Genomic DNA, 22,456 nt, shown 5'->3' on the forward strand with positions numbered 1-22,456 from the left:
ACAAATTAGCTCACTAGCAAGTTAGATAAGAGCTAGGAACATAACTAAAACTAGTAAGACTGGAAAATATGGCTCAAAGGTGAAACTGTGAACTTTGTAGAATCCATAAAACAGTGAGCTGATTTCAGGATATCTTCAGGTAGACCATTATCCAGTCTATATCTTAAAGAACATCCTTTATTTCCTTGATTTGTTCCACAGGTTTGTCCCCACCTCGGCTGCTAAAGATTCTTTTATCGTGAGGTCTGAATCAATTAATTAACCCGCTGAAGAGAACAAATAAGATTTTAATTAATCTTCCCCTCAGAGCAGAGCCTGAAAAAAAAACAAACTACAGTACCCTGGCAGTACTAAGGATAAAGTTCCTCCAAAAACAGTAGAGTTATTTTGCTTTCCTCCTCTCCTAAGGTGGCAGTGAATGGGATACTTGCACTGAAAATTATGAAGGAGACTTCTCAGTTAAGACTTTGTCAGTTAAGGTACTTCCCTAAGCCTTTGGTTTTGTGGTTGTAATGAAAAGAAATTTCCAAAGCTCCAGAAAGGTTTGTTAAAGGCTACGAAGAAAATAAAGTGGTACCTATATGTTGCATACTGAGGAGCAAAAGGAATGCCTTCATTCAGTGAAACAGCCCCATGCCACCTGCACAAGTCACCGACACCCACAAGCAGCAGCAGTGCACAGGGTGCTGCTGAAGGGTATCTTTGGTTTAGTGATATTTGAAGGGAATTCAATCTGTGTCCTCCAAGAGCGATTTTTGTTATGAACCAAAGCATGCTAAAGGGGCAATTGATGCTAATGCACACTCTTATTTTGCACTAAAATATCACTGGCACATTGCCTGCAGGCACCAGCCTGCTCTGCTGGGTTCAGAAGCTGAGCAGCAAGTTAATGCTCCTGGCAGGATTTGAAAACAAGTTTACTAAGGCTCTTTGGGATTCCTAATGTAAGTTCAATACTCAGAGGGAAAGATCAGGCCTTAAGGTGTTTTATTATAGTGAACTGCTGTTGAGATCTGAGTGCCAAGGTAGTCACAGAACACTTCAGCAATATCTTTGAAACTAGAAAAATAAATCAGTCCCCTTCAAGTTTTGTACAGAGACTGAAAGTAAATTATCTGAGGTGAAAAAATTCAAAAAATTAGGATGGAGACAAGAGTTTGGGATTGAAGGGCATGGGCACACAAAAAATTAGGAAAACTGAGGAAACCACTGCAAGGGGTCACTTTCTCACTATAAAATTCAGCAGAACTCAGAGGACTGAAATCTTTGGCTGAAGGATAGAAATATAGTGAGTACCAGAGGTGCAAAAATCCATGCTTTGAACTTTGAATCCCAGAAAGGAAAATCAGCAATACAGAACAGAAACTTCTCTAGTAACAGTAGATCCTACAGTCTTCTTGGCCCACATCTATTTCCTGCTATAAATTTCTCTTTTGGCACTGAAGCATGCCAACTCCCCCAAACAATTGTTCTCTGCAGGTACAGTCTAGACACAAACAGGGTTATAAATGTTTTGGGGTTTTGTCATTTGATTGCTTCTAAGAATGGTTTTCCTGGCTTTTCAAAGACAAGTCCATGTCCAAATAGGTGGTACATAGGGCAAAAAATACAGAGCAAGTTACACACAAAGCAGTATCCCATCAGTCCCTTTCATCTGCCTTGTCCTGCACAGGTTCCTGTACCAGGACCGATACCACACGTGCTCCCCATGCAGCAGGATCAGACCAGAACATTTATGCAGTGGGTTTCTAGCTGCAGTTCTCTGAGATACTGTGTTTTCAGGACATGTTTTCAGATACAAACATCACTCTCATGTGATGGCTAACTTGAACGTACCTTAGCAACGTGGCCAAAAATGAGCAGCCTCAGGTATACAGACAAGTTCCCAGGCAGTGATGAGTTGCTGTGTATCAGCCACCCTGCAGTGGCTATCTGCACTGAGGCTGTTAAATATCTGCAAGGAAAGACTTGTGGCTGTGATTTGCTTCTGCCACAGACTGCGTGCACAGTTGCAGCACATCATCTGATAGGAGGTCATTTCTTTCCCACTTTCATCCTGCCTATGCTGCCTGTAGTATTTTGCTGGCTGACTTGACAGGCCCTGTGCAGACACAGGCTGTGGATGGCTGGAAGCTTATTTCTATAATATCCCACTTCGCTCCTGTTTGAAGGACAGCCTGGCAGTGTGTATAGACAGACGTGGGTCTGGCAGGCACTGGTTGGCAGAGGGCCCAGGGAAGCACCCATGGAGCAGGAAGAAAACATTGGCTATGATTTAGTGGTTGTGCAGGGGTAGGAAAGAAGAGGGCATAGAAAGAAAAATTATTCAGATGATTCTCAGTGGAAGAAGGACAACAAGGGTTCATAGAGGCTGGAAGGTAGTAGCTGATAGTGTGATTGTGGTTCTGAGGGCATTGACTCAAAACAAAGGAAAAAGCTGTCATGTCATGCAGGACCCTCAGCTCACTCCCTATGAATACATAAAGATGTTGGGAAGAGAGAGGGAAACAAAACCTGCTTGTTCTCTTTTTGTTTTCCTCTTTATCTCTGAAAAGCTGTAAGCTGGTACAGTACAATAAGAAATTTAGAAGCACACTGTAAAGAAATTTCAGCGAAGTGCCTTCTCTGAGAACAACCTGTGAATTAACTTCAAGACTGAAGTTCAAAAATATTTTACTGCTATACCTCTTTTTACACCAAAGGCTTCCTACAACTTCCTACAACTATTCAACATTTCAAATCAGCTTATTTCAAAGCTTACAATATTACCCTGTTACAGTTCCCATTTGTGTCTAGCTAATGTTTGCAATAATAGGAAAAAAAAATTGTTTCAGCAAGAAAACAGCTACTGCAGATATTTATTTTCATTGTAAAAATGATTGGGTCAAAGAACAACTTTCCCAGAGGGAAAAAATAAAGAGATCCAAATAAAACCAGAGATGTAAACAGAAACATGCATCACATCTTTATCCTGGTAACCAGCATGGGGGTTCAACAAATCTGCACCAAATGACATCCAGCTCAAGGTCCAGCATTTTGCCTTTATTATTTAGCTTTTTTGATTAAAGTTCTGTAGTTTTTTTCACTAGCATGTTTTGATTGATTGGGACATGCCTTTCACAAATTAAAATGTCCTTTTTTCTTAAAAATGCTGGGTTTTGATGGTTGGCAGGTCACATGTATTTCAACAGAAAAACTGGCACTCTCTTCTTACTCAAGTTGACTACATAAAACAGCATAGATCAAACCAAACAAAGTCTCTTGAGAACAATAGACAAGGAAAAACACACACTCCAGAATCCACTGGATTATTTATAAAATATGATGACTTTAAATAGGTGGTTTCTGTAGAAGCTCATGAATCCTCTGTATACCTAAGATTAGTGTTGTTCTTTTTTTTTTTTTTTTTTTTCATTTTATCTCCTGAGTTTCTTAGAATATAAGTTGGATATTTCTGCTTGTTTGCCTTCTCTCCCCAAACACCAACAAAATTTCTGGAATTGGCACTAGCACTCTGGATGCATAAAGAAGCAACTTTTCAAATTAAGCCATGCACAACTTAATTTCTCTTGGGGTCTTAATAACCACAATATCTTTCAAACATAAGGCACAAAGCTTCATTTAAAAAAAAAAAAAAAAACTTCAATTTGTATGTCTGCCTTATTTTCCTACTAAAGACAAGATCTCAAATTCTCAAAGCAACAAAGGTAGAGGCACCTACTTAGTTATCTGAATTTGTTAATCAGCATTGTTTACTATTTATATCCCAGTAGCATTGTATTATACACAGTGCAGTATAGATGAAGACAATTCTCTGCACCACACAGCTTACAGAGATAACTCTAGCTAATAAGAAAAAGGAAGAGCAGGATGGTCTCAATCTCTGCCTCAGTTCATTACCTTCAAAAGAATGGCATTTGTGCTCAGAATTCTTGGTCACATGTCTACCATGGAAAAAGTGATAGTAAAACACTGAAGTAGATAGACACTTCTACAGACTTCAATGGAGATACAATTTCAGCACTTCTAGCTTCACTGCTGTATGTGGAAAACAAAACACACTAATTACAAATATGGGCTAAATGTTCGTGGGAATCCTAATGGCTGAAAAACAGAAGGAAAATAGGACAACCACAATTTATTACTAAATAAACTAGAAAGCACCTTATATTATGAAGGCTGTTCTCACAAACTTTAGATGTACAGATCATGGTTTCAAATATCTGAGATTGCAGAATTTGCCCTGCATTTTTTACTGCTGCCTGTGAGTAGAACAGCAGTCTCATCATTAACATGTCTTTATGTTATTCTGCAATATTGCAAGAGCTGCATCCTTGAAATCTGTAGATTTGAAAATATGAATCAACAAAATTCTCACCTTTTTCTTTTACTATTAGAGAATGGCTAAACAAACTACAAATGTAATCCGAAAAAACAGACAATAAACACTCAACTGAACTAGTTGGTTTCTGGTTTACAGGCTGTTACATTCTGCTCCCACCAGCAGGAGGATCAGATATGGTATAGTTAAAAATTCTATCTGCAAAAATAATTCACAGTTCATTTATGGTAGGAATCATTTGTTTCTTACCCCTCAGGAAATTTCACTTGGTTAAACAAAAGTGGAACAATTCTTCTGATATAGGGAAACAATCTTATATTTTTTCATCACCTTTCTCATCACTTTTCTGTTTTTACTTTTTCTATGTACCACTCTGTCTTGTGGGCTGCTATTTAGTTAAGAGAAGAGAGATGTACTTTGCTCCAGAACACATCACTATGAGGAAAAGCCACATAAACGCTAACTGTGCGGAAGAGAGGACTGAAAAAAAGCAACTCAGAGTCAAGCTGTGTAATGAATCTGCATAGGAAATATATATGCAATTAATTAAACATTAAAAGAGAAAAGCTGCCAGCTGGGTCATCAAGTAACAATAAAAAAACCAATAAAACAATAAAAAAAGATCCAAGAGGCCAACTCACCAACTCACGAGTGAGGGCAGCTTCTCTGAGCAGCTAAACCAGAAATTACTTTCACTGCTACGCTAGCACATTTAAAGAATTTGCAGGATAAAATCTGCCCAAAAGCTTAATTCTCCCTCCTGTCAGAACTTTCTCAGATTCTGCCTTTCATATGTGAACTGGTCCTCCCTCACCAAGCCACTGTGGCCTTAAATGACTCCAGACTGAGCTCTATTATGTATTCTAGCCGAGCATACCTAGTAAAGAGACACATGAGCCAAATTAATGATCAGGTTTATAAAAACCTGCTGCACTGTCATCTCCTCCCTTCTCTCACATACCACCTGTGCTCCAGCTCATCTGGTTTGGGGTGTTTTTTCCCCCATCCATCCGTTATACCTTCCACTGTCTTCACTGGTAAGACCTGTGCTGCATTGTTATATAGTAAGCAGCACAAAATTATACCTGCCAGCGCTGAGCTATTAATTAAGTTAGCAGTAGTAGGATAATAATAGGACCCTGGCTCAGTACAATTTTCACCTGAACCAGCTGAACACATTTAACTAAAGGAAACAAAGGCCACTATTCCAGCATTTTATGTATTCACAATTTTTATTCATGGCACAATTAACCATTCTACCATTACAGACAGTGCTGGACAGTTTTATTTGAACAGCAGTCTGTCTTTTCTGCACTGAGCAGTAAAGCACTGACTTCTTGGTAGGGAGCAGCAGATAGGCTTGCTTTTGCTCTGTAGTGGAAACAGCTCCCTGCAATGCTGTAATAAGCATGCTGTGACAACCAGTAATGACACCAGCCAGAAGACATCTGAAAAACATTGCAGTAATGCTGAAGTGAACTAAATATTTAACTCTGCAATTTATTTACAGAGAACCTAGTATTGAACCCAGTTCAGCTGCTTGCTGAAAGCAGGACCCTGTGCAGCTGCACCAGGCTGGACTGGGACAGTGACCACTTCAATGTGCAAAGAATTGTTTAGAAATATTGGAGGGTTTGGTTCCTTTTCTAGAAAGCAGAAGACCATCCTTTGCATGCCACACATGTTGTATGTTTGCACAGGTATACCTTAAAATATGTCTGCATAAAGTAACCTGGCTTTCTCCATCTCTCTCAGTCAAGAGAGATGGAGAATGTGTGTGCATCACACAGCCAAGGGGCCAAGGAAGGAAGTGGAGAATTTGTAATTCTCCCCTTTCCCCTAAAATAGCTTAAGCTATGCATATTTTATTTCTTTATACTTCCATGCTACATTTGCAGTGAGGAATTTCTCCTTCCCTATGTCTGGACATCTTTGATTTGAGGAACTAACCATTTCTCTTAATGACCTTAATTCTAAAGCAATCTGACTGCTTGAAAAGGGGTTGAAAAAGGCTAACAAGGAAAACAGCAGCTTTCTAGAATCTGTGTCCATCCAGGCATTTCATTCAGCATTGGCTGTTTGCACAGCTAAGTAAATCCTAGTTAGCTGCTCCCTTACCAGCTCAAGAATGTATCCTACAAAAGATGCATAATTAGGAAAATAACAAACTGCTACATTAAATCTCCGCATCCATGCACTCTGTACATACCCATCCAAGGAACTGAATCCCAACAACCTTAAAGTTAAAATATACTTATTGATTTCTGGCTTTGAAGTCTAAGGCAGCACTTCATCAGGGACCTGTTCAAAATTATATAAACAGAGGGAATAAAACAAAGGGCCTCCAGACTGCAAGGACTGGCTGAATTCTCCCTTACAGCTATTTTGTGATCCATGTTTACAAATTTCATACAGAGCTACTGGCACTTTTTGAAGCTCAGTTTACATCTTGACAGCTCCAGCTATCGGGTCAGTGCTACAGACCAAGAGCTGAAAGGGTCAGGGCCTTCTCTCAAAGTCTTGGTTGTCTCAAAAATCTGTAGCCAGTTATGCAAAAATAGAATGCTCCCTTCATGAAGTACAGACCATTTCCTCTTGATTAGTGAGGACATACAGACTTCTGATACTTTCTCACATATTCCACCCCATTTGTACCAGAGATTTCCATTACTTTTCGCGTGGCTCTCACTTAAACTTTTCAGACTTCTTTCATTCTCATTGTACAGACAGAAGAGCAGATTTCTCCATAGGAAAATGCACATGAAATAAAATGTGCTTTCCCTGAACCACACAGCCTGCTCCATGGAGAAAGAAGCTAAATGCCTCTGCATCGCAAAAAGGTGCCTGATACAGAAGAAAGTATGCAAAAGAGAAGTAACGTGCTCTACAAACTACTGGCACAGATGCAAGTATTACTCTGTGCAGGTATCCAAAACACAACACTAGAGTCAAATACTTATCTGCCTGCAGCTTTGCCAGAGTTACAACAGCAATGCTTTTGTCTCCTCTGCTTTCTTTAATTAGTGTCACATCCATTACTGAGCTGCAGCAAAACTGACATTTCAGGAAACAATGTCTGGCTCTTGCTAATCAGAAAGAGAGCTGTAAATCTTGCAAGGAGAGTGGTTTTAATTTGTGCCTATGGGATTTTGATATTGAAATACTGGCCTTAAATATCTGCTCCATGGGGAGCTACTGCTGCACATTAATTCTGAACTTACTAGCTGTTGAGCTGCAATAAGATCAAAAAAAAAAGCGATGAGTGACATAACAGTAAGTGACATAGCACCAGAAATGCTGTAGCAAACGCAGGAGTGCGCTCACCCGCAAAACACACCACACCAGTATTCACCCCCTACACACTGCCTATATTATCAACTTGGAGGAGGAACCAGCTTCAGACAGCCCAGCCTTACCAGAGATCCTACATACACAAAGTTACATGGAGCAGCAACACAGTCCATCAAACCATCTGATTTGCCACTTCATGTGTTTTCTTTCTTAGGCTATAATGACTCATGCTGGGATGTTTCATTGAGTCATCTTCCATGCAGCCCATTACCTAAAAAAAAAAATAAAATAAATCAGGTAAGCTTAGAAAAGTTTTCTGAAGTGCCTCTCTCCAGCTTAACACACATTTTTAATTTTGATTATGCTTCCTATCTTTTTTTGTGAGGTGACATGAGATCATCATGATTAATTCAAGCTGCCCATGTTTCATTGCATTCACTGCTGGAAATGGCACTCCAGAATACAGATGCCCTTCAGATTCCATAGTCAAAGGAAAAACTTCCACCCCATATTTAGAAAGTCTCAAATTCCCTCTTTGCTGTGGCCCTTCATAGTGGAACTTTTCTTTCCCAGGGATGGCTCTAAGATGTATTGCTGCTTATTTTTTAAGGTGCAATAAGGCAGTTTAAGGGTCTGTCTGTTCTTTAGAAGTCTTGGTAATATATATACCATTACATTTTTGCTTTTAAAGAAGCCTGTAAAAATATGTAAAAAATTCAGATTTCCCACATGTTATATGCAAAATCTCTCTAATAACAAATGGTAGCAAAAATATATTTGGTAAATGCAAAACTACAAGGAAGTCTCAATTGGATGGAGTCAGAAGCTCTCCTTTTTGCATGAGATAAATATTTATATTCATATAAGTTTCTATTATGATTCATAAATACCTCGGAATTATTAGCATCCTTGTGACAGCTTCCTGAGGAATGGTAATGCTGCCATGTCTGCTTCAGAGAGGAGGAGCTGAAACACTGGAAGACTGAGGTTCACTAAAAGTTCATAGAACTTTTAGTGTCTTAATCTGAGTTATTAACCTGGGTTCCTCTCATCATGAAGCAAAGGAGAAGCAATCACTTTCAGAGTGACTGGTCCTTCCTAAACTAAGCTGTCTGAAATTACACTCAGACATTATCTAACCCTAAACTAGATACACAGAGAAACTGGAGGGCTAGAGGATACAAGATGCTTATTTTGTTCCTGTGCATAGGGACTTAGTTAACCAAGAAAGTATGAGCAAAACATGATTTTGACCTCATATTTCTTAAAAGTCAAGCCCATATCTTAACTACTGAGTAACATAAAATAGTGGGCAAGACACTAAAATAAGCATTTGCTAAAAATCTTGATGGATTTGATGCAATAAGGAAATTACAAGATTAGTTTAATCTATCAATAATTCTATAATACAGCTATTACAGATGAAGAACAAAGTAGCTTGTTTGAAAATGCTTGATAGGTACAATGATGTATGAAAGAATAATTACATATGAGAATGGTAAATCTAGTGACATGTTTGAATACTACAAACAACTCAAAATTGCATGCAGTAAGTCATCAAACACATAGATGGATCGTAGTTGTTTTTTCTTTTGAATGCACTAGAACAGAAAATCAGGCAGTAAAGTCAAAACCAGCCTGGATTTCTGGATTAAAATGTACCAACTAATCAACTAATAATGTGGATTTAAGGAACCATCTTTTTAATTTGTCAAACATAATTTTCCTTTCCTTTACTCTTTTCCTAGTTCCTTGAAACATTCTCCTGTCACAAATCTTTTCTGAAGCTTTCTTTTGGCATGAAATAGGTCAGCTTTCAAGTAACACAAGGTCAGGAGAAATGAGCTAGCATTCAAAGAGAAAGGACAGAATGAAGTCACAAGAGCATAGTTGAGTTTTAAGTGTTTTACAGTCATCTTATAAAATTCCCATCAGTTTGGCTAGTTACACTGTAGTTTTCCCCAGGGTTTCTTTTCCAGAGGAAATGAAGTGTGATATTGTGGGTTGTGTTCAAAGTCAACTGCTATCATTGATTTCAGTAGAGCTGTTCGGAGTGTAAAGCTAAATGCAGAACTGTGGTCCATCCTGTAGAGCTAGATGAAAACAGGTGTTTAGAACAGACAGAAAAAAGGTGGCCAAACCATAGGTTTATTCAAACGAGTATTAAATGTATTCCACATTTTGGAAACCAAGTCACAGCCAAGGTGTTTTAGGCTTTACATAGTGAGTGATTTAATTCACTTTCACAATGATTTGACAGTAACCAAGGTAATAAATAATGAATTTCAGGAAACATTTTGGTTTCTGCTGGACTTGTTTTTGTATGCTGTGGTACAGCTGAGAAACATATGAGGAGTATTCCTTCTTTTTCTTAACCAAACCTGGTTGGTTTTCAACATTTGTATTTATTCTGAAATCAATTCAGATTGACTCCCTTCTAATGAGCCCACATCCACAATTTTAAAAAAGAATCAAAATGCTTTAAAATAAATGTATTCCAAACTTAGCTTACTCTGGTAGCCAGAGTTTACATAGTGCACAGGCAAGGAAATGTCAAAGCACTGAAATAAAAGACCAAAGAAGTCAGTCTGTAGAACTGATACACAACTACACCACAGCAGCTACAGAATCAAATAAATTAAAAAAAAAAAAAAGGCATAGCAGAGTGTTCCTATGGTTTAGACAAGTGGTTCCAGGCAGCTTGTCAATACACTGCCTGCACAATCTCTTGCGCTTTTTTTACGTGATGGAAAGGCATACACAAGTATTTAGGTTAAATAAATAATACATATCTCATAAATAGTACAAACCAGTGGGTGTGTCCTCGGAGGTTTCACTTTAGTGGATGAAATTTGTATCTTGAAAACGGATGCAAGTGTGTTTTAACCATTTGTATCAAGATGTGCTGGTTTGGGCTGGGATAAAGTTAATTTTCTTCACAGTAGCTGGTGTGGGGCTGTGTTTTGGATTTGTGCTGGAAACAGTAATAACATGGAGATGTTTTGGTTACTGCTGAGCAGGGCTCACACAGCATCAAGGCCTTTTCTCTCACCCCACCCCACCAGCAAGTGGAGTTGGGAGGGGACACAGCCAGGACAGCTGACCCCAGCTGACCAAAGGGATATCCCAGGCTGTGTGGTGCCATGCTCAGCATACAAAGTAGGGGGAAAGTTGGCTGGAGGCCACTGCTCAGGGACTGGCTGGGCACTGGTCATTGTTTTTTATTTGCATCACTTGTCTTTCTAGGGTTTAAATAATCTCCTTTTTTATTACCTTATTTTTCCTTAAAAGTTATAAATATTAGTATTATTATCTTATTTTCTTTAAATTATTAAACCATTCTTATCTCAGTCCACAATTTTTTTCACTTATATCCTTCCAATTATTTTCCCCACCATCATTCTGGCAAGGGTGAGGAGTGAGGGACCAGCTGTGTGGTGCTTAGTTGCCAGCTGGGGTTAAACAACAACACAAGAGTACTGGTGATTTTTATAATGTTCCTCCTTTTTTTTTTAATATTCAGAAGGATGGATGTAGCAAAGCAAAGGGAAAAAAAACCCAAAAAAACAAAAACAGCAACCAAAAAAACAAAAAACAAAAAACCCCAAACCAAACCAAACCAAATAAAACCAAAAGGAAAAAAAAAAATAAAGGAAATACATTCCTGGCATAAATGAAAATATACTAGATCAGTTACTGATTGCTAGATTTCTTTTTCTTACAAATAGGGCTCTTACCTACTCTTGCCTAGCTACTGAGTAGTCCAGAATTTTCCTCTTTCACTTGCCACAGATCTGAATTCTGAAATAAAGACTAGAATTAACACTCATTAAAAGATGAATCACTTATAGAAGGATACACAAAAGCATAGCAAATTAGGAATAAAAATCCAGACAGAGAGGCAAAACCCTCCAGCAGTCTGAGAGCAACAACTGTGCATTCCAGCTTCTATTGTAATATGTATTTATTTTTTTCTTTACATCATACCACACATTTTCTTATTCATTACCAGCCAGCTACTGTCAAGGATGACCATGTGCTCTCTAACTCACTGCTTTGCTTAATAATGCACTTGCTATATCTTCTTGTCTCACTTACTACACTTGTCATGTTTCCAAGCACCCATTTCAAGCAGCTAATTACAGTCATAATTGGAGCACTTTCAGACCAGCATACATGCCTCATGTTTGCCAGATGGTGGATCCAGATCTCCCTGTCCTGTGTGTACTCAGCAAACAGATAAAACCACAGCCCAACATTTTGGAAACCTGTTTTAGATCAATGTTGCATCAGTATGCCGCTGAGAACTGACTTGGCCTACATCAGTAGAAGTTAGTTCTGCCTAACCTATTTCATACCAAATTTCCCCAAGAGCTGCTCTGATAGTAAAAGACTTTAGACAAAATATTACAAATATTCTAACCCCCAAAAGGTGTAATTCACAGCAACTTGCCTATCAGAATTTTAAGAATGCTATGACAATTAAGGGCAATAACCACTTCAAGGTCCTGTCACTGGATTCACCACTCAGGATCTAACATGTCTGCAGCTCAGAGTTTCACAGCTTTTGTACTCGCAGCTGGTCCTGCTCGGCACACAAGTAATAATGTGACAACAGGCTAATCTGAAGCTGACAATGGATAGCCATAGAATTAATCAAAAACATCTAAAAAAAAGAAGAATTATTTAAGCTAGAATGGTTACAGTTCATGGCTTTGAGCGTTTCTGCCACAGGATGTTTACAGTTGCAAGGATGTAAGCACAGGTATATTTACTTTTTCCATACAATAGCCACCACACAGGATTTCAGAAACTTCTCATGTTACAATTGGTCAGCATTGTACTCCTTCATCTGGCTACCTAGCTACCTTCTGTGCTGTTCTGTGCGCTACAAACCATCCTTGTGCCACAGAGCTTTAAGAAGAAAGATGGAAAGAAGAAATGTACCAGTCATGCATCCATAAATGAGTATTGTTGTAGTTTCTGGTCAGGCCATTTCTGCAGTGTTTATTGGCACATACAGCCCTTCTGGGAACAGCTGAAACCAGAAGGGTTATAGCAGCCTTTGTGGCAAGATTGTTAAAAACAGAGCTAAACAAAGTGATAAAGAAAAAAAGCAAGGCTGGATTCTTCAGTGCTGGGAATCAGTTTGCTACAGTGTTAAGCTATGAGTATGGACTAATTTTACACAAAGGCACTGGAACAACATTACTTTAGATTCAGAAGTGGTGCTTTCCCCAGGGAAGGCTCCCAGGAGAACCACTTCCAATGGTTTTTCTCCCACCCCCCTTTCCTCTCAACCCTGTGAAGAAGTGCTGTATTTTCCCTGCCAGAGAGAGAAAAATGAGAGAAAAATCATTCTACCAGGCTTGAAATCCCCAAATGATTTTAGTGGTTGTAATTTCCCCAGTGAGCAATTTTTAGCAGAATGAGCAGATAAAATTACACTGCAAACCGTCAGACTGAAGGATAGAATCTTGATCATAATCAGGCATCATTCTTGTAACCATTTCATCTCAGGAATTCCTTGCATATTCATCCCCCTTAAAGGCAAGGGGACAGAGGTCTCTGAATAGATGCTGTATTCAGGAGTTCCTCCCAGATTTTACTGCAATAGAAACAGTGGCTGTATTTACTGGGCCTGCATTTGTTGTTCCATCCAAGGCAGCCCAGTGTTCCCAGTGTACAGGAGCTGTACAGTTGCGCTTGTTTGCACCATTGCTACACCAGCCCTGGGTTCCCGGCCAGGACTGTGAGATTATTAAATGTCATCAGGCACTGAACCCAAATGCGTACAGGTGACATCGAGCAGTCACAGATTTACAATCATGTAAATGAAATCATGATGAACCACCAGCTCTGCTCATCACACTTTCCCTCCTGGTCCTCAATCTGTCTTTCAAGTACCATTTTTTATTTCATACGACTGCTATGAAAAATGATGGCTCTTATAAATCTTCACAGGTTCAGATACTTAGTCACACACCTCCTGCATCTATGACCAGGGTAGCAGCCCTATAGACCTGGATTTATAAGGCCACATTTCAATTAAATTCAAATTTCAATCAGCTCTATGGTCACATATTTTACCATTTCTCTTTCCTTTACAGTCTCTAAATGTCAGATGTATAAAATATTTGACATTTAGGGAAATACCAGCATTTTAACAAATATGACAATACACTAATTTCCAGACAATACATGCTAGTAAGCATGTAATTTTCAAGACTTCATTTCAACCCTAGTATACATATTTTAAAATCGTCAATTTTAAAATTTAAATAAGAGCAATTGCTAGTATAAAAAAAATTAATTATCAGCATGATCACTGAACCAAAAATAAGACTTACTTATAATTAGCATGCCAGCATATAAATGCCACAGCAAGAACTGATACTGGTTTCAAATAATTGATCTGTGAATAGATATGATCTCTGTGAAATTCCGAAATCTGTAACTCAAAATCATTCTCATTACAGAAACTGGCCATCTTAGCTGAAAATACTTCTATGTATGAATGAGCCAAGAAAATCAATCATTTTTATGGCCACTGAAAGAGGTTGTTCTGGGTCACTGTCCAGATACTAAAATATTAGAAGCCTATGATCTAGTTTATAATTCATGATAGGCTATAGTTAGCCCTATAGATATTAAAAAAACCCTTTCTTCTCCTGAAACAGAAATTGCTCTAGAGACCTGTGCAGCTTTCAGAGTTTAAACACCAAGTCCGATGATTTTGTTGATATATGTCTGTAAATTACAAAATTTTTGAAGAAATTATTTATTAGTATTTGAGATGGGCATCCCAAAAGAAAATAAGCCTAGCTTTTAAAATTCAGTATTGCTGTATTGTCCAAAAAGTACAATAGTAACTTTATTCTATCACTATTTGCTTAACAGAAGAGTGAGAGTGAATGTAAGACGAGTCAACAGAAAACACAGGTTCTAATTTTTACCACACCTTTGCCTTCAAAAGGGAATTCTGAAAGCAATCAAAAAAAACCCCCATGCGTTGATGTTTCATTATCTGTCACTGGGATCATGGTCTGCTGTCTAATGTCCTGCACCACCAGTAATAGTAATAATGGGGTTTTTTCTGTGTTTTAATTTGGCCTGTATTAGCCAAATGGGAAGATGCTGCCTAGACAGGTCGATAGCAAAAGCAGTCAGAGAAGCAGGAGGTTTCTGAAGAGTCTATTTCTTTAGATACCACATAAATTAATTGAAAAATACAGAAAAGTCTCATTAAATACCTCTGTTTTATACAAAATAAGAACACTTTTAGAAATATGATACACAGAATGTAAAATGTAACAAGTATACCCAGCTACACACATGGCATAGATAACGCACAGCACAAAGATCAAATAAAATTTGATCTTTAAAATCAGAAATCATTGAGATTCTCAATGTTTAGGACCATAGTGTATCTTTGAATCAACAAGTCTGACCTCTGTAAGACCTCATCTAATAATTCTCACATTGGAATTAATCAGTGAACAGCTTAAACAGTCATTTGAAGGGAGATAATGAGGTGGTGACAAAGATGTTTTACTGGACACACATGCTAAGTGTCAAGGAAAGTGATCAATAGGTAGCAGAGGAAGGGTCCCAGAAGCTCATTACAGGCAGTGAACACATCTCAAAACTAAATTTAACATTTCCTGAACAGGGCACTGGAAGAGAAAATGAGCTTCTCATATTTGAAGTTTGAGAGGCCACCATCAGTGTGGAAGGTTGTTAAGAGAGGATTAAATTGTTAAAAACACTGCTCTAGGTAGGTGACCTCAGCAAGCAGCATTTTGGATGGATATCAGCTGGAGAAGGCTCAATTTGTTGAGCTTGGATAGAATGATGCTTCAGTGATGAGGGATTGGGCAAGGCTTATCACCATGCAGGGGGTGGATAAAGGCAGTATCATAATCTAAAGGACATAGCTTGAGTCTGAATACAAAGAGACAGGGCTGGGTTAGAGAAAAACCAGTGAAAAATAAGTAGAGTGGTAACTACTGACCAAGGCAGGAAATAACTGGAAAAGTCAGGTAAAGAGGTGAGACTAATCATGCCAGTATACAGAAGCTTCATAACATGACTAAATGTGCTTCCTTTTAATAAAGTGGGGTGAATAGCTTCTGCTCCAGAAGGCTTTCTTTCGCTCATGCATTCCCTAAGGAATACACACACACACACACACACACACACACACACACACACACACACGTATATTTCCTTCTTCTGAAGATGACTGGATGAAAAGAACAATTTTTTTACTTGTCTTTGTTGTGATGTCTTGATAGAAAACTTAAAAGCGGTTCTGCTACTGCTGCTCTATAGACATGGTCATATGTAGTTAATACATAAAATTTAAGAGGTCTGGCTAAGAAGTTTATGGTAACTAAAAGAATATTCTTTTTAAGTAAAAACTAACAGTGATGGTTTCCAGCTCCCCACTTTTCCACATCATTAACTATGATCATAGATAATTAAACTTCTGTCTGACCTGTCCTAAGTTGCACTTGTGTTATTACACACTTGGAATCCCCAGATCTCTGACGCTAGTATTTACAAATAAGCAATTCAGAGAGGTGCTGTCATTCAGAGTGGAACTGCAAGCTTTTTCTTTCGATGGATTTTTCCCAGGAAAAAAAACAAACTTTCAATTGATTATATGGATTATATGGATTGAAGTGAAGCATTACTTCCATGGATGTGATAATTCTGTGAAAGACATGTTGGATCACCAAAGAATTTCTGACACTTTCTGCTTTGGCACAGAAGAGGAAGTCAAACTCTTCCATTCACTGGATTTTGTCACCAACCAAGCTCACAGCTAAATCCCTCTCACTGGACATCCCATGTAATACTAAGCAATAATCAGACAGTAAAACTAATGTTTCTGCAAGAGGAGTGCATGTTACTGGACAACTCCTCCATCCAACCTCCTAACACAGCTAACATTTCCCATCTCATGCACCGTAACACATCTGACTTCAATAATTTTTTTTAATGACATTTATGAGCTTGATAACATATCTTTAAGCATTATTACCACAATTTCCACCAAGGTGCAAGCATGAGCATTTAAATCATCATTTGTATGTCTCAACAATATGGTCACTTACCCTTCAGAGAATTATCTGTTATAACTGGACATACTTTTCAGAATACTCCCAGAAATATTCTCCATGCTTCTAAGAGACACAATGCCCATTATCATCTTATAAAATACGCAGAATAATCAACGTGTCTCAAATAATTTTCCACTTTGAGATACGATTTTACTGGCCAACAGAGCAACCAAATACAGCTGCAAGCCAGCCTTTCTACTTAAGCATGGTCAATATAGGGGGTTGTCCTTTTCCCAGGACAACATACACATTTTAATATCTTTAATATGCTTGTCTCATTTTCTCTTCTCTGATGTCCTCTGTGGTCTTTTGAAGAACTCCATTGTGAAGCTCTAAAGAAGCTCAGTGCTTCTCACTCATTCATCTCATTTTTTATGCCCAACTAGTAAAAGAAGACTGTAATGAAAACAATTTTTGCCAATGTAATAAAAAACTAGCAAAAATCTGCTTATAAAAGTGCACCTTCTTCAGTTCCAGAATAGCCCACCCATGGTAAATCACCACCATCCCCCTCAAAAAAAAAAAAAAAAAAGAAAAAAAAAAATGTTATTTAAAGTACCTATGAAAAGAATTAAAAGAAAAACAGTTTCTGTTGTGTTGTTGTGTTAAAGGAAGCAGGAAAGAGACATTAGCTACCAAGAAAAACATGAGATATATTTGCAGGGAAATATGCCCCCAAGACAGACACTTTTGAAGACCATGAATACTCAGCCATTTATCAGACATGGGCAAGGATCCCATCAGGCTAGGACAACTCCTCAGAGCAGCCCAGACTACTGAGAACCCAGGGGAAAATGGTTTGTTTTCAAACATCTCATACCATCAGAGTACCAAGTTCTTCCACCTGAAGAGAACATGCTGTGAGTTATAAGAAACTTCTCCTTGCTATAATGTCCTGCAAAAAGGAAAAAATTAAATTACTACTAATTTTGGGTAAGGTTTTTATTCTGGCACGTGGCTGTATTGAATTTGTTTTTGATAAAAGTATCTTCCAAAAAGGTGTTGAGAGGAAATGGAACCATTACTTGCCCTGAATGTGCTGATCCAGAGCATAATTATCTTGGAATTAAAATCTTGAGCTTAGATTTGAATCTGAACTTCTCTTACTTCAGTTTCCAAACATTACACCATTTTCTGACAGATTCAAGATCCATTCAAAATCATGGTGAAAGTATGCTGTAATCCATGCATTTCTTGGTCTTCTCTTAGACTAACTTGAACAGAGAAATTTCCTCAGCTCTTCAGAATAATTGTTGTGACTCTTTCCTGCATTCGCTCTCATTTCTCAGTACTTTTTAAAACACGCTGGCCTGGACTGTATAAAGCTTTCAAATATTGATCTCCTCAGTTCCCTGTCCAGAAGTAATAAGTATTTCCCTGTTTCTGTTCATGATTCTCTTTTTATCACAGCAGCCATCTGTCACAGCTCTGCATAGGGAACTCACATACAGCCAGCTACTACTCATGCACAATGCTGTCCTGTACTTGGTACCCTATAATGTAGGAATGACTAAATAATTTTATCTTAGAAATACAGTTATGTTTATATCTGTAGATATTAAAAAATAAATTGCCTAAACAAGCTGTGTGACAAAAGCTCCCCCGCCTACCCCCCGAATGCTCTGCTGTCTTCTTTGTTTAGCACAATGTCCACCTGTCTTTATAACACATCCATTCTTTGCCTGTTCTGTGGGTTATGGAATAACTGCAAGTCTAGCACAGGCTCTGTCAGAACCTGGTGTTTTAAGAGGTTGTAAGAAAACAGGTACTAATCCCCTTCATAAGAATTTTAATGAAAATTGGCACTTCTGTTATAATGGCATATGATAAGATAAGCGCCTTTCAAAAATCTATTGCATCCGTGGAGGAGCAAAACATGTCTTGCCATTGTAATAATATCTATGTGACAAGACTTATTTTCTATTAAATTGATATAAATTGGCAAGTATTCTTTTATGCTCTATTCTCTTTCTTTCCTTTGGAAATGGACAAAGACTGATTTAGAATAAACCCAAAATATTCTCTATGTAACCCCTACTTTAGTTATGCTCCTACTAATTGTTTCCAGCTTGCCTAACAATTCAGAAAAAAATAAGTGAAGACTCCAACACTTGATTCGCCAATGGGAGGGAAAAAAAGAGAAAGTTAAAATAAAAAACAAAGGTTAAATGGGCTGTGCAGTGCCCAGCCTATTTAACCAGGGTATGTGGTTCAAAGATTCTGAAAGATCAGTAATAACTGCACAGTTCTGTACATGGGAAGAATTTGGCTCATTACATGGTCTGAGTGTCTAAATGAAATTCATGTAACACTGAAGATTAAATCAATGTGAAGATGAAATATCCTGAAAGGAAATTCTAACAAAAGCCATTTCTACAATGCACAAGGGCTGCTGTCATATATTTAGGGTTTTCACAATTCTTCTGTACAGCAAACCATCACTATCTGCAAGAGTTGTTACCAGAATATGACCTTTTTTTCCTTAATTTTATTTAAATCACTATAAGACTACATATGGGGGAAAAATAAAATCCAAAGGAAAAATAATTCCAGGTAATGAGGACTCACACTTGACTAGGCACTCCCTCAGGGTGGCTTTGATTATATGGATGAAAGACTAGGAGTCAAAACACAGAGATTAAGAATAGAGAGAGGGTGCTTAGGATGGAATAAAAGAGGCATGGGACCCTGCTGGATTTCCTGAAGGGAAGCTTGCTAGATGGTAGGGACCCAGATGAAAAATATGTCAATGTGTAATTTCAGGACAATTTTTCTATTTGAATGGGACTGTTTCGTTTCTGTGGATAGCTCTATAATTTACCGGCTGGTAACTCAGGATGCATCCCAAAGCCTGATGCTCCACCTGTTCAGCCCAGGAAGGCAATGGAGCAGATGACATTTTCCATCCCTCAACTGTATGAAGAGGCTCCCCATCAATGGCACATGGGGTCCTGGAAGCAGACTTGCCCCTTAGGACATAGCTGGGGCATGACCCTGCAGAGGAGATTGCCACGTATGGCCAGTCACAGATACCTGAAGGAAAGAAAGGCCTGTCCCTGAACTCATCCAAACCTCCAGGACACAGCAGGTCACAGACTTCCTGAAGAGTGAGAAACTTCCAGACTATGACCAAGACAGATAACAGCACTAGACTCCACAGGTATATTACTCCTCACAGGCATATATATTCCTCAAGATATGCCATTATTATGCAAAGTCATGTTGTGTTACCTGAGCTGGGCCAGAGTATCTTTGTACGTCACCATGGCACTCACAGCGTCAGACACAGATCCTAAGATCCTGGGTCCAAAGCCAGCACAGCCCGACCTCTGCTTCCTGTTCCAGCACTAGGCTGTTCTGTGCTAGCTTGAGGGTCAGCAAACATATCTATGTGCAGGTTCATGAGAGACAGAAATAAATAGCAAGGTAGTGGTACAAAAGTTCTTTAAAAGCTATGACCTATCACTAATTTTTTTGCATCTGGTAATCTTCATATTGCCAGAGATTTTAATAAACAGAGATTTTCCTCTAAATGGCAAGTGTTCTGTTTCACTGGGTGAAATCCATGCCAGTGCCATTTGCCCTAATGACAACAGTCCACCATCTCAGGAAAAAGTGACAAACTGGCAATATAGGAGACAAACATTAGCTTGTTTATAATGTCTTATAATAAGAAGGGAAATCATTCACAAATTAAATAAGTGAATAAACACAGCTCTCCAAAGTCCTAAATTAAAATATTCAATTGAAACACTCGCCATTGCCATTTGTGAAACAAATGTTAAAACATTTGAAGAAAAGCTTTTGCATTTTTATTGCAACTGTTCTAAATGGAAGAGTGACAGATGATGAAACACACCAAACATATTCAGATATGGATCACAGGAAAGTATTTGTCACACTGTCACGTAAGAAAGCACTGGATAAAACTGGAAGACAATGATCAGCAGCAAGGTGATATCCATTTTTAATCCTTATTATAAAGCAGGAGGGGCACCAGAAATATGAATGAATCATCTTGAGTCATCCAGCAAAGTTTCACAAGGCTTAGCACAGTGACTGAGGTCGATCTGAATGAAGGATGGAACCACGCAGACTTGCTGAGTCCATAACTCAACAAGGGAGAAGGAAATCTTCCCTCCAGATTCCAATCATTCCCCAGGGCCTGATTTTCCAGAGGGGTAGAGGTGTAAATGAGGACAAAGCATGTTTTCCTAAAATTTTCCAGGCTCCTCTGTAGACCAACTCATCCCACTATTTTGACATGCCCTGGAGGACCCACTTCTGTCCACTGACTGTACAGAGGACCTTGGGAGACTATGTTCTGTGCAGAAACCATCTATATTTGGCATTTAAAGCTGTTTGGTGTGGCTCCTCTGACCCAGTGGCCCATATCCGAGTTTAGTTCCAACTCACTCCAAGCCCCAGTGGCCTGCCTGCACTACTCAGTATCTAACAGCTTTGTAAATATGCCGATGTGTCCCTAATGTCACCATTCAGAGATGGCAGGCATCCCCATGCCCATGCTACCCCAGCAGGCTCCCTGCACAGGCAGAAGCTACCTGCTCTAGACCTGACACTGGGCATCACTCTTTTAAATTTTTTATACCATATTTTCATTTTCATGTGGTTGTAGAGCATGAACTCACAGAATGGTTGAGGCTCCAGGGCGTCTCTGGGAGTGATGTGGTCCAGCCCCACTTCTCAAAGTAGGATCACTTACAAGAGGTCATTCCTATTGGAAAGGAGGTCATAGCCAGGTGGGGGTCAGCCTCTTCTCCCAGGTGACAAGTGACAGGATGACAGAACATAGCCTTAATCTGTGCCAGGGAAGGTCGGACATCAGGAGGAATTTCTTCAGAAAAAGGGTGATTTAACATTGGAATGGGCTGCCCAGGAAGGTGGTGGAGTCACCATGCCTGGAGGTGTTTAAGGAAAGACTGGTTGTGGCACTCAGTGCCACGGTCTGGCTGACACGGTGGTGTTTGGTCATGGGTTGAATTCAATGATCTCAGAGGTTATTTCCAACCTAATTGATTTTAGCATTCTATGACTCATTTTCATGTGGTTGTAGACCAGAGGATCACAGAAAGGTTAGGCTCCAGGGTGCCTTTGTGGTATGGTCTGGTCCAACCCCACTTCTCAAACCACTGCCAATTAGAACAGGTCATTCAGGACCACAGAATGACAGAACTGTAGAATGGTTTGGGTCAGAAGGAACTTTTAAAGACCATCTAGTTTCAAATGTCCTGCCACGGGCAGGAATGTGCCACCCACTAGATCAGATCACTCGGGACCCCACCCAGCCTGGCCTCGAACACTGCCAGGGACGGCGATGTCACCAGCTTTCGAGTTACCTCCAGAGGCAGAGACACCACAACCTCTCTGGGCAAACCCGTGCCGCCAGCACTTGACCACCCCCAGAAGACGAGGAAAATTTTCATTTAAATAATTTCAGGAGGCTCTCGCTGCAAGGGCAAAGCCGGCCGGTCCCCGGGGACCTGCGGGAGTTCAGCGGGCCACCGGGGCCGCAGGGCCGGGCGCGGCAGCGCCTCGGGGGGGCGGAGGAGCGGGGCGGGGGCGTCCGCCCCCTTTTCCCCCCTCACGGCCTCCCACGCGCGCACCTGCGCAGGCGCGCGGGCACGAGGCGCGCCCCCGCCCCCTCACGCCCTCACTCCCTCGCTCGCACCCCGGC

General features: G+C 39.5%; 1 long non-coding RNA gene across 1 annotated transcript; it reads right to left on the reverse strand.

Moving 5' to 3' along the window:
* Positions 1–3,900: 3,900 nt before the first annotated feature.
* LOC111923349 (uncharacterized) lies at positions 3,901–22,387 on the reverse strand. The gene is made up of 5 exons (XR_015284723.1): positions 22,119–22,387; positions 21,411–21,581; positions 11,371–11,434; positions 7,759–7,904; positions 3,901–4,038 (listed from the first exon to the last, which is right to left on the reverse strand). It is a non-coding gene; the product is annotated as an uncharacterized LOC111923349 (long non-coding RNA).
* Between the last annotated feature and the right edge of the window lie 69 nt (positions 22,388–22,456).

Source organism: Cyanistes caeruleus, chromosome 3, assembly GCF_971803275.1.
Source record: "Cyanistes caeruleus chromosome 3, bCyaCae1.hap1.1, whole genome shotgun sequence".
NCBI classification, from domain to species: domain Eukaryota; kingdom Metazoa; phylum Chordata; class Aves; order Passeriformes; family Paridae; genus Cyanistes; species Cyanistes caeruleus.